Genomic DNA, 12,357 nt, shown 5'->3' on the forward strand with positions numbered 1-12,357 from the left:
TGGCTGTTTCCCGCAAGCGCTGGGACAGGGTGAGGTGGGGGAGAAGATTTTCTTGAGGAACTATCAGTTGGAAGTTTAACCTTGATTGTTGTTCTTAATTGCAAAGTGGTGTCCGATTCATCTCATGGACAACTTTCCTCCAGGCCTTCCTGTCCTCTACCATCCCCTGGAGTCCATAAGCTCACACTGGAGACTCCATCCAGCCACCTCATTCTCTGTCGTCCCCTTCTTCTTTTGGCCTCCATCATTCCCAGCATGAGGCTCTTCTCCAGGGAGTTCTTCCTTCTCCTTAGATGGCCAAAGTACTTGAATTTCATACTTCAGGATCTGGCCTTCTAAAGAGCAGTCAGGGTTGATCTCCTCTAGAACTGACCTGTTTGATCTCCTTGCAGTCCGAGGGACTCGCAGGAGTCTCCTCCAGCATCAGAGTTCAAAGGCCTCCATTCTTTGATGCTCAGCCTTCCTTATGGTCCAACTTTCACAGCCATCCATTGCAACTGGGAAAACCATAGCCTTGACTATATGCACTTTCGTTGGCAGGGTGATGTCTCTGCTTTTTAGTAAGCTGTCTAGATTTGCCATAGCTTTCCTTCCCAGGAGCAAGCGTCTTTTAATTTCTTGGCTGTAGTCCCCATCTGTGGTGATCTTGGAGCCCAGGAAAATCAAACCTGTCACTACCACCATTTCTTCCCCAACTATTTGCCAGGAATTGAGAGGGCCGGATGCCATGATCTTAGTTTTCTTAATGTTGAGTTTCAAGCCAACTTTTGCACTCTCCTCCTTCACCCGCATCAAAAGGCTCTTTAGTCCCTCTTCACTTTCTGCCATTAGAGCGGTATTGTTAACTTTGATGCCAGATACTTTCTAATGTTGATTATTTTAATATATTTAGGCATTATGTTGCTTTCTTATTAATACTATTGTAATAGATTTTTGGGAGCTTCCCAGAGTTGGATATAAAATATAAATGTTTTAAATAAACAAACAGGGAACAGAATAACCTTTTCTACTAATCAGGGTTTATTGCAGAAAAGTTATTTTCAAGCATTGGTCATTCAGATCTTAGGAAAAATCACACATAGTGTATAATTGGCCAATTTGTATGGAAAGAAGTGATCGACATTTCTTTGCTCCAATGTATTTTTTAAAATTATCTGAAGAATAAGAACTAAATTATACAGCCAGAATCCATCAAAGCTTCTTGTTAATTCCCGAGAGTATAATATTCCTCTTTGTGTTGGTCCAATAGAGATCCTTCTAGCTGTGTCAAACCTACACAATGCTATTATTATAGTGTAAACATAAATGTAATATTGTCACCTCACTTTTCAATTAAATCAAAAGGATACACTTTGACAGGTAAACCCAGATATATTTAGGTGATGAGTAAAGCTGCTCACTATTTATGAACTATTGCAAAAGAAGCATAATTCAAGCCATTTAAACTACTGGAATTACATGAAATTCCAAATATGAATAGTAATCTAATAAGGAACCAGTTAGTGACGTACTTTCCAGAATACCTATAAATAGTATGAAAAAACAAAGCTGCAGGCAGATGTAGCTGATATGAGTAAGGAATTTCCTTTTCCAACAGTGGATTCACCACGCTAATTATGAAATTCGTACCCCGAGATTTTTCAGTTTAAGTTTTTTGCTACTTCAGTTGAAGTTTATTACTACCAGCAATTTTCCCTAAACTTTAATTTACCAAATCACCTGATTTGTTTATTTCATTTGCTTTGGCACATTTGTTCCCTTGCAGTTGCATACAGTAAGGCATTTTAAGCCATACTATTTTCAAAATACCCTGAAGAACTGCCCCCCCCCCCCAGGGCATTGGGTTGGAAGGTTTTATGACTCTATGGACTGTTTTTGATTTCTTTTAGGTTTTGAAGTGGCCTCTAGAGCAATATGTTTTATTATGTAATAGGTAAATGCACTTTGACTATTTGGATAAAAATTAACAGAGTTGGAAGGGACCTTGTAGGTAATCTAGTCCAACCCTTTACCCTTTACCCAACCAAATTTGCTGTTTAAATCTGAATTGCTATAGAGCTATAGCTAAGGTAGCTATATAAATAATCTAATGAATAAATAAGGCAAACCACCTGCTTTAGGTATGAGAGCATAGTAAGACGAGGGAAGCAATATAAAATTGTTGGCAAGTTCTCCCAAGAGCTATTTTAGAAGGCTTATCTCACACCAAAAAGGTAAAAAAAAATCAGAAGGAATGTGGTAGCAACCTTTTGCCACTAACACATTTTATTAAAAGGCATAAACGTTTGTGAGCTGTAGCATTATTACTATCTGTGTATGTCTGCAGAGAGAAAATACTTTCTTTAAAAGAATAGTATTTGTTGGTTTCTTCTATTTTCACTTTTATTTTCCAAAAAACTATTTCCATATTTTAAGATTCTTATTTTGATTATTTATTTTTATTGCAATTCTTCAATTTATTTATTTATTCTGCTTCTATAATGTATGGAATGAACTCCCCGCAGGGATTCGGACCCTCACCTCTCTCCATGCCTTCCGAAAAGCCGTCAAAACCTGGCTTTGACGGCAGGCCTGGGGGTGATGAGTTCCCTCCCCTCTCGACATGTATGGTTGTGCGACTGTTGTTTACTTTTATTATTTGTATTTTGTTTTTTATGTTCCCCTTTTTCCCCCTTGAATTGTACGCCGCCCTGAGTCCTCCCGGAGAAGGGCGGCATACAAATAATAAAATTCTATTCTATTCTATTCTAAGTGAAATATGGGAGTTACCATGACAGGAATTTCTGCACTGCTAATGAAACAGTCACCAACCATTTCATTCATTGACAGAAAATTCTAGTGACAGATAAATAGTTGTACCCAATGTTGATCCTAGTTCTTCCACCAATTGTTTCTGTTCACTTGTTCTCTCCCTAAAGATAATGCAAGGCAGAGGCTAACAGTCTTGCAGCTATCCAGGGATGACTACTTCCATACCAGTATAGCTAATTTATACCAGTCTCATTCGTAGACTAAGGATGAGATAAAGGCAACCTTATGGGGACAAGGAGAAAAAAAAATGTTGCTAGGTCATGTTGGGACAATGCTTAAGTGCAAGTGGGCAAATTGTCCATACTCACGAATGAACTGACAAAGTTCATTGCGACAAGACTTTCCTATGTCCTAGAACAGGGGTTGGCAACCTGCAACTGTGGAGCCGCATGTGGCTCTTTCATCCCTCTGCTGCAGCTCCGTCGCTCAAAATATGTGTCACAACTGCCAATGTGCGACACCCGCCAGCATGCAATTTATTGAGCTTTTCAACCCCTGGTAGGTTTTGTGGTTCCTGGTCTTTTATTCTCTGTGGGAAAATGGATCCAAATGGCTCCTTGAGTGTTTAAGGTTGCCGACCCACGTCCTAGAATCATGTGGCATTTATTTTATTTGCCCTAATGTATCCAATAAATTGATAGTAATTTCCTTGGGTGCTCAGTGAAATAAATTATTAGGGGCCAGTCTAATCTGCCCTGTTTGTCTCACTGCCTTGATTGCCTAGCTCTTTACTCCTCTCTGGCTCTTGTATATATTTAAAGGTTATTATCATTTTGGGAGGCAGCTATAAAACTTATGTACAAAGTCCAACTTAGTTTGCACATGACATTAAGCTGCTGATGAACAATTATTTAATAAAGATGCCACAGTTGGCTGGCCAGCTCAAAACCCTAATACATAAATCATGATTTACAAGCTAGGGCACCTTGGTTCCCCTTTCACATTAATTACTTCCTTTGGTTTTCGTTTACTTAGCGTGACGTGTGAACCTTCCATTAGAAAGTAGAACTAGAAACTCAGCATGGAATACTACTTATTCTAATTGTGACAGTAGACACAATTCATAAAATATACACAGTTCCATTTTTATTTTGGTTACTAGCTGATAACCCGATGTTGTCCGGGTATTTACTTATAGGGGCAAAATGTCCGGACTAAACGTAATTTGTAAAGTTGAATTTTCCCCTTTACTAGAGGATGCCCCCTTGCGAGTATGTGATGCCGTTACCACGACAACTCCACTGCGCTGTACAGTAGAATCCATTTTAAGGTACAACAGGTTGTATCTTAACAAAACACTCTCCCCGAGGGGTGTTAGGGGTGTCTTAACCCCACAGTATTTTTTTTCCAGAGGGTAAATCATCTGTGTAAATGTTTGGTTGAAATTGCTCGAGGTGTTTCAGAGTTATGCTGGAACATACACACACACAAACACCCATTTATAGATGGATGGATGGATGGATTGAAAGAGATAGATAGATAGATAGATAGATAGATAGATAGATAGACAGACAGACAGACAGACAGACAGACAGACAGACAGACAGACGGTCCAATACTCAAATTCTTTGATGCAATGCAAAACAAAAACAACTATCAAAGTAGGATATGACTCATCAAGAAAGCTATTTAAAAGTTCAATACAACGGAAATTTGGTTAAGAATTTTGTGTGCTAGGAGATGCTCATTAAATATGGACTGAATACAAAAGTATGCTGAAGTGGCTTAGTCAAGGATGAATTAATGAGCAAAACAGGTATCTGAAGAAAGAACAAGCAGATCCCGAGGGAGGGGAAAGCGGGGCAAGGTGTAATTGAACAGAACAAATCAGGTTCTGTGCGTAAACTTAATAGAAGTCATGATTATTTGCAAGAAAATATGAAGAGTTTAACGAAACTTGTTTATATTTCTTTTCTTGCCTTTGATTTCTTTCAGAGTTTTGCATAAAATTGCTCTGTTGGATAAATAGGTAGGTAGGTAGGTAAGAAAGTCTGTATATTGTAGTGGTTTTTGTTTTTGCTGCAAAAGTGTAATACTGCAACTGCCCTGCAGAATTCGGCCAAAGAGGAGATAAATATCTGTAAAAAAAAAAAGAAAACCAAGGCAATTTACTCTTTGCCTATCAGCAAGAATTATTGTTTAGCTGTCAATCAGTTAAGACACCTCTATTTTTTTTTACATCAGTTTCTCAATCTTGGCAAATTTATGACGTGTTGGACTACAACTCCCAGAATCCTCTAGCCGGCCTGCTCACCAGGGAATTCTGGAACTTTCAGGTCCGCCCGCCTTAAAACTCGCCAAGGTTGAAAAAAAGACTCCCTTTACAACAGGAGCTCCACTCATTTCACGAGCCCGTGGACAGGCTGGTGAAGCTTAGGAGTGGCTTCCCTATTGACCAATGGCAGGGAAACGAAAAGCGCCGAAAGCACCAATGGCGGCGAGCATTGCCAATCCCTTCCGATACGATTGGGCGTCCGGGCGACCCCGCCTTTCGCGTGCAGCGCTGGGCGGTCGAGACCCGCTCGGTCCCCGCCACCAGCCAATCGGAACGCGGCGACGGGGGAGTAGCGCGTCTCCGGGCGAATGAGCGAGCGCGATGTTTATTCCTGTTTGAGAGAAGCCCCCGCCAATCGGGGAGGGCGCCGGGGCGGGGAAACGGTGCTGGGCTGCCGAGAGAAAGAGAAGGGAAAGGAGCGAGGCGGATAAAAAACAAAAAGAAGCCCCCGCGAACCTTCCCGTCGCTCTCGGACCTGCAAAGGACCCACCGCAGCAACAGGCGGCGCGAAGGGGGGTGGGGGGGTGGCGGCCTTGCTGGTCGCCGGCATGGAGGGGGAGTCCCTGGGCTAAATCCCCGAAGCATCCAACCACCCCTGCTGGAGGAGGAGGAGGAGGAGGAGGAGAAGAAAGCGCCTTCTTCAGCTCGGAGGAGGACCGCCGCCAGGTAAGGCGCCACCTCAGCGGAGAGCACCTTCCGAAGGGGGGCGGCCGTGGTGTTTTGAGGGGAAGCGGCGCCGCGATGGGGGAAGTCGGCCCCACACCTGCTGAGGAGAAAGAGAAAGAAAGAGAGAGAGAGAGAATCACCTCGTAGGAGCCGGGCAAATATCGTCTCCCTCAGCTGCAGTCCGCCTCCTCCTTCTCCTCTTGCCGCGCGGCTTTTGTTCACAGGGCCGGCCGAGAGGGACTGCGAGGAGGGGTTGGTTTTTTTGGGGGGAGGGGGGGAAACGAAAGGTTGCCTTGAGGCCGTTATTTTTGGCCCGCCCCTCCGTTGCCCCTAGAAACGGGAGGAGGGGGGGGCAGGGAGAGGCTCTCCCCTTCAGTCAGGCCAGCTGACCCCCCCCTCCTCCTCCTCCTCCTCTCTTCCCCCCCCCTCCCGCCTCGCGGCGACTTCGCTCTGCAGGGCGCGCGCGGGTCCTTCCGTGGCGGGCCGGCGCGAGCGTGCGAGAGGAGGACGCCGCCCCCGGGCCGATCCCTTTTCGCGGCTTCTTCGTACCGGGAGGCAGACGCCGCCCCGCGAACTTTCTCCTCCCGGAGGGGGCTGAAGGGCGGGGTGGTGGGGTGGTGGTTTGGATCCGCGAGACGACTCTCTCTCTCTCCCTCCCTCCCTCCCTCCCTCCCTCTCTCTCTCTCCCTCTCCCTCTCTCTCTCTCCCTCTCTCTCTTTCTCTCTCTCTCCCTCCCTCTCTCCCTCTCTCTCTTTCTCTCTCTCTCTCTCCCTCCCTCTCTCTCTCCCTCCCTCCCTCTCTCTCTCCCTCTCCCTCTCTCTCCCTCCCTCTCTCTCTCTTTCTCTCTCTCTCTCTCTCTCCCTCCCTCTCTCTCCCTCTCCCTCCCTCTCTCCCTCCCTCTCTCTCTCTCTCCCTCCCTCTCCCTCTCTCTCTCCCTCTCTCTCTTTCTCTCTCTCCCTCTCTCTCTTTCTCTCTCTCTCCCTCTCTCTCTCTCTCCCTCCCTCTCTCTCTCCCTCTCTCTCTCTCCCTCCCTCTCTCTCTCCCTCTCTCCCTCCCTCTCTCTCCCTCTCTCTCTCTCCCTCCCTCTCTCTCTCTTTCTCTCTCTCTCTCTCCCTCCCTCCCCCCTTCCTCTCCCTCCCCTCTCTCTCCTCCCTCTCTCTCTCTCCCTCTCTCTCTCTCTTTTCCCGGCCTGGGTTTCTTCCCAAACACCCTCCGCTCGACCCAACCCCCCCCCCCGCGCACGCCCGGAGACACGCGTGTGAGGATGTGGGCGTGACCTTTCCTCGCTGGCCCCGTCGTTCCGGCTGCGGTCGCGAATCGCCTCGATTGCCGGCCACTCCCAAAACGGTGGCTTTTCTTCTTCTTCTTCTTTCCGGAGCGGAACGGCGGCAGCAATCTCCCCCCCCCCCCCTCCGCCCGCCCGCCCGCTTTGCCCGTGAGACTGCGGTGGGTGGGTGGAAAGGAGCGCCCGAGAAGGGCAGGTTGGACCGCCTGGCGTTTGGGAGCGTGGGTACTGCGCGACACGTGTGGCGGGGAGAACAAGGGCTCTCTGTGGAGGGCGAACGGGAACGGCGGAGACAATGGGTCTTTCTTAAGGTCGGCCGGCTCTTCTTCCACAGGCCTGACTGGCGAAGAGTCTTTTTTTTCTGTTGGGGAGGTCCTTGGTGCTCTCTCTCTCTCCCAGCTTGCTTGTCTTAACAGGTAACAGAGTTGGAAGGGACCTCGGAGGTCTTCTAGTCCAACCCCCTGCTCAAGCAGGAGACATTATACCATTCTGGACAAATGGCTGCCTAGTCTCTTCTTAAAAGCCTCCAGTGATGAAGCACCCACAACTTCTGGTTCTTGCAGAGGTTTCATTTACCCTGACTAGGTAGGATCATCAGGGCTAGTAAGGAATGGGATTTGCTGTAGTTCATAGCCTGGTGGCTTCCCCTGCCAGTAAAGATTCCAATAAAGGAGAATGTTTATAGTGAAGGGTCCTTCGTGCGCTCTGAGCTTGCTTGTCTTTTTGCAGACATTTCACTACCCTAACTAGGCAACAGTTGTGAGTTATAGTAAGGAATGGGGTTTTCTGTCAATTCATATTCTGGTGGCTTCCCCTGTCAGTATTAGTGGGGATGGTCTTGGAGGTTTCAATAAAGGAGAATATTTGTAACTCAAGAGTTGACCTGATGTCCTCTTGCATTTTATTACCCTAACTAGGTAGCAGTCATCAGGGCTAGTAAGGAGGGCTGTTTGCTATCAGTTTATATTTTAGTGTCATGCCTGGGTGGGGGCGGTTTTAGGGATTCTTTGCTTGGGCTGTTTACTGATGGGATCTTTGACAGTTTCTTGACTGGGGTATTACTTGATTGTTGGTCTGAAGTTAACCTTGGAGTTAATCTATACTGATCTGGGTGCTGATGACTGGTGGAGAGGTGCTGGGGTGTTCTTCGTTCTCTTTTGGGCTGGTTGATTGTCTCTTTTGCATTGTCTATAGATGTTAATGTCTATGTGTCTATTGATTCTTTTTTTAATTTTTTTTTTAAAGCTGCAGGGACAAAGCATGACTCATTCTAAAGAAAGACCCGGCAATCTTTAGGGTTCGGGTGCGATTTGTTTTGGGTCTGGGTGTGTAGTACAAGGATACATAAGATGCTAATTGTGACAAGTGGAAATGAAATGTTTTAGCAAACTCTCCTCTATTCCTTCCCCTAAACAGAGAGTTTGTTCCTTCCTCAGTAAATAGACATCTATTGCGGTTGTTGCATAAATAGACACTCAGAGCAGATTTTATAGGAAATATATGTTCTAATAAACTGGCAGCTGTCTGCAACTCACCTGTAGGAGAGACTTGAAGATTTCCAAATATGGACTCAAAGCTTGGTTTCAGATTGTTTTGTTTCTCATCTGTGATGCTACCATTTAGTGGAAATGCTGTTCTCTCTGTAGAACTTATTCACAGTTAGAAACTTTAAGATGTCTATTACTGGCATTACAGTTCTTGTTTTGATATTGAAATGATGTATGGGTGGTAATATATGAACAAATTATAATAAGAGGTGGGGTTTATTTTCTTGAAGTCTTTGCTTCTTTCACCTAGAGAAAAAAATGTTTGAAATTGTTGGTGCTTTATGTTTCTTCATAGATTTGCTTAGGATAGGAGTTGCTGGCATATTTTCTCTGACAGCTCTTGTATGGTGTATTTCTTATGAGAAGAAATATAATGTCTTCTGTCCCCCCATCCCACCTTGTCTTCAGTTTAATGATGCCCTGATGTTTTACTTTTATTTCTTATGGGAAGAAAGATTGGAATTTTAGTACAGTAAGATCTGGAGATCTATATATTTGCTGAACTTCAAATATCAGAGACTGTACATTAGATAATTGTTTTAAAGTGGATTGGTGTATAAACACGCACACACACACACAATAATAGGTGGTGTTATAGACAAGAATGTATTTGGACTGAGCAAATTTTTGTTTCCACATTATGTTACTATATTGCAGGGCTCTTACTGCAGTTGTAACTACAGTAAGCTATATAATAGCCTTCCAGAATCTCAGAAAGTAACAGAAGTACTAGAAACAATAGCAAGGATCAAATCCAGAGATGTGTTGGTTGGGTATTGGTAACATTAATTGATACAGTGTTTTTATAGCTATGAAATGATACAGACATTATATTTATAGTAAGACATTCTAGTTTTTAGGGTGATACTTACCAATATATGAGGAGTTATTTTTCAGTTGACAAAAAACGATGTGAACACTATAGTTTTAAAAAGGAAAATGGAACTAGGGCGAATAAACCTCTTTATATTGTTTGTACAGCTCTTCCTCACTTAACAACCACTTGTTCAATGACATTTAAACAGCAATGGCTCTGAATGAGTGGTACTTCAGACAGTCTTATAGTTACAACAATTGCAGCGGCCTTGCAATCATGTACTTATGATCTAGGTGCTCAGTGACTGGCTCACAATTACAATGCAGTGTCCCACAGTCATGTGATTGCCATTTTTGACCCTCACTGTTGGTTTCTAACAAAGTCAATGGGAAAGCTGTCATCACACTTAACAACTTTGCTTAAGGATGACAAATGGGAGTGATGTTGCTAAACAATGTGGTCACATGATGTCACATTTTACGGCTGCGTTACTTAGCAACAAAAAAAATCAAGTTCTAATCACCATCATCCTTGAGTGCTACCTATTTATTACATTTAAATAGTCTTTCAGCTATTGTCACAATAACTTATTAATTTAGTATGCCATGATAAAGTGATATATACTACTTTCAAGCATATTGCCATACATATAATTTGATATTTATTTTCAAATTAACTCTATTTTATATTTCTTATTGGAACATCAAATCACCTCAGGACCCAACTCCATAGCCATCATAAATATGAGCCAGTTGCCAAGCACCTGAATTTTGATCATGGAATGCTACAACAGTTGAGTGTGAAAATCATAAGTCACTTTTTTCATTGCCATTGTAACTTCAAACAATCATGAAATGAATGAATATAAATGAAGAACTACCTGTTTCCTATTTTCCTGATATTTACTTTCCTAATATTTATGTCTCATATCCTTTAACAGTTCTAGATTTCGAGTCTGCTCTAGATATTAGCATTAACCTTTGCTTACATATTTTCCTGTATTCATATTGGTGCAATTGTTTATAAAATCATTACAGATGATAAATCACTGTCTACTTTTTCTCTGTTTAAAAGTGATTGAAGGCAACAATGTGAGATCATTGATTATATAATGCTTCGTATATTCATGCCATAGTCACAAAATTAAGAAATGCCAAGCTAATTCCATCATAATATTGACTTACTCTACGATATTGAGTAAATTTGGAGAAATAAGGCATTTGATAAGGCATTAGCGTGCATGGAAGAATGCTCTATTTCAGGAAATGCTGTTCAATAATAATTTGCAATGCAAAATAGACCTTGACTATGTTAATTCAATGGTTCCCCCAGAACTATAGTTCCTAGGCAAATATAAGCAAAATACCTAATTTGTTTAACATTTTCCATTGGAAATGGGTATCTCCTTTGAACATTGCTTTCACTGGAAAATACTTTGAGTTCGCTTACATCATATTTATGAAAATGAACTTGGTTTGTATACAGAAATTCTTACATGGTTTGCTTGTAGTTTGTGGAGCTGTTTATTTTCAGATTTTTCATTTAATTATATGATTAGGAGCCATGGTGGCACAGTACACAATATTGCAGGCCAGACTAACTCTGCCTGTAGCCAGGGGTTTGATCCTGAGAGGCTCAGGGTTAACTCAGCCTTCCATCCTTCCAAGATCAGTAAAATGAGAACCCAGATTCTTGGGGGCAATCTGCTGACATTAGTAAACTGCCCAAAGAGTGCTGTAAAGTCTACATGCTATTGCTAATGCCATTAATCTGATTTATAGAAAAATGCATGAATTGTGCTTAAAAATGTCTGACTGTATAGGCATCACTTAATCATAATCTTTATCCCACTAATATTGTCCAAATCAGGTACAATTGTAGTACAAGGATCTGGTTACTTTAAGTAAGTAACCTACCATAGTTACTTTGGATTTTTCTTCTAAGTCTAAAGAAAATGGTTAGTACTGTAGTTTAAATTTTGTATTGAGGGGAGGTCATATTGTCTCCCACTTTTAGAGCAGAACTTTAAAGAGCCAAGGTGGCGCAGTGGTTAAATGCAGCACTGCAGGCTACTGCTAGATCAGCAGGTCAGCGGTTCAAATCTCACCGGCTCAGGGTTGACTCAGCCTTCCATCCTTCCGAGGTGGGTAAAATGAGGACCCAGATTGTTGGGGGCAATATGCTGACTCTCTGTAAACCGCTTAGAGAGGCCTGAAAGGCCTATGAAGCGGTATATAAGTCTACTGCTAAACTTTTCAATTTATAAAAAATGGATCAAAATACTATAAGAAATTCGTATTTTGCCAATAGCCCACAAATAAAATTTAAGAAGTAATAACTTTTTTAAAAAAAACTAATGGCATCACTGAATGAACGCAATGAGTTAAATACTAATTACTGCTTACAGCATTTTGCTGAAGCCCAGTAAAATCCCCCCCCCCTTTACTGGATACCCCAGCACTGTGGCTAATATGGAGGCATATGTAGAGACTACAGTGGAAAGAAGGTACAACAACTTCAATTAAGTATAATTGATAACTTTAATAATATAGCTGTTTCTTGAAAAACATTGAGGATAAACACTCGGTATTCGTCACATCCTATCTTGTATCTGGTAAGCTGCTTTCTGTATTTTGGAGAATGAATGTGCCTAATCAGATACTTACTAGATTATTTATTGTATTTATATCCCATCTTTTCTCAAAGCAGCTCAAGGTTGTGTATATGGCCGTCTTCCCTTCAAATAAGGGAAGAAATGACATGAAGATTTTCTCACTACAAACTTCATTTCCTGATATTTGGCATATGCTATGCAGTCTTGAATTGGTTATATTAGTTCTCCATCAATTTGTAAGTATCTCTTTGTAAACTCTGAACAATTTTGCCATACAGTCCCAAGGAAAAGTAGTATTACTTTCTGTTCCTGTCATGGCAATCGGAAATTGTCTTGCCAAAT

At 42.6% G+C, this 12,357-nt stretch overlaps 1 protein-coding gene across 1 annotated transcript in view; it reads left to right on the forward strand.

Annotated features, from left to right (window-relative positions):
• Nucleotides 1-5,664: 5,664 nt before the first annotated feature.
• Nucleotides 5,665-12,357, forward strand: part of FRYL (FRY like transcription coactivator) — a 155,298-nt gene continuing 148,605 nt past the window's right edge. The window contains exon 1 of the mRNA XM_032224209.1: nucleotides 5,665-5,752. The gene's annotated coding sequence lies outside the window, so the exon portion shown is untranslated. The remainder of the gene's footprint in view (nucleotides 5,753-12,357) is intronic.

This window comes from Thamnophis elegans, chromosome 9, assembly GCF_009769535.1.
Source record: "Thamnophis elegans isolate rThaEle1 chromosome 9, rThaEle1.pri, whole genome shotgun sequence".
NCBI classification, from domain to species: domain Eukaryota; kingdom Metazoa; phylum Chordata; class Lepidosauria; order Squamata; family Colubridae; genus Thamnophis; species Thamnophis elegans.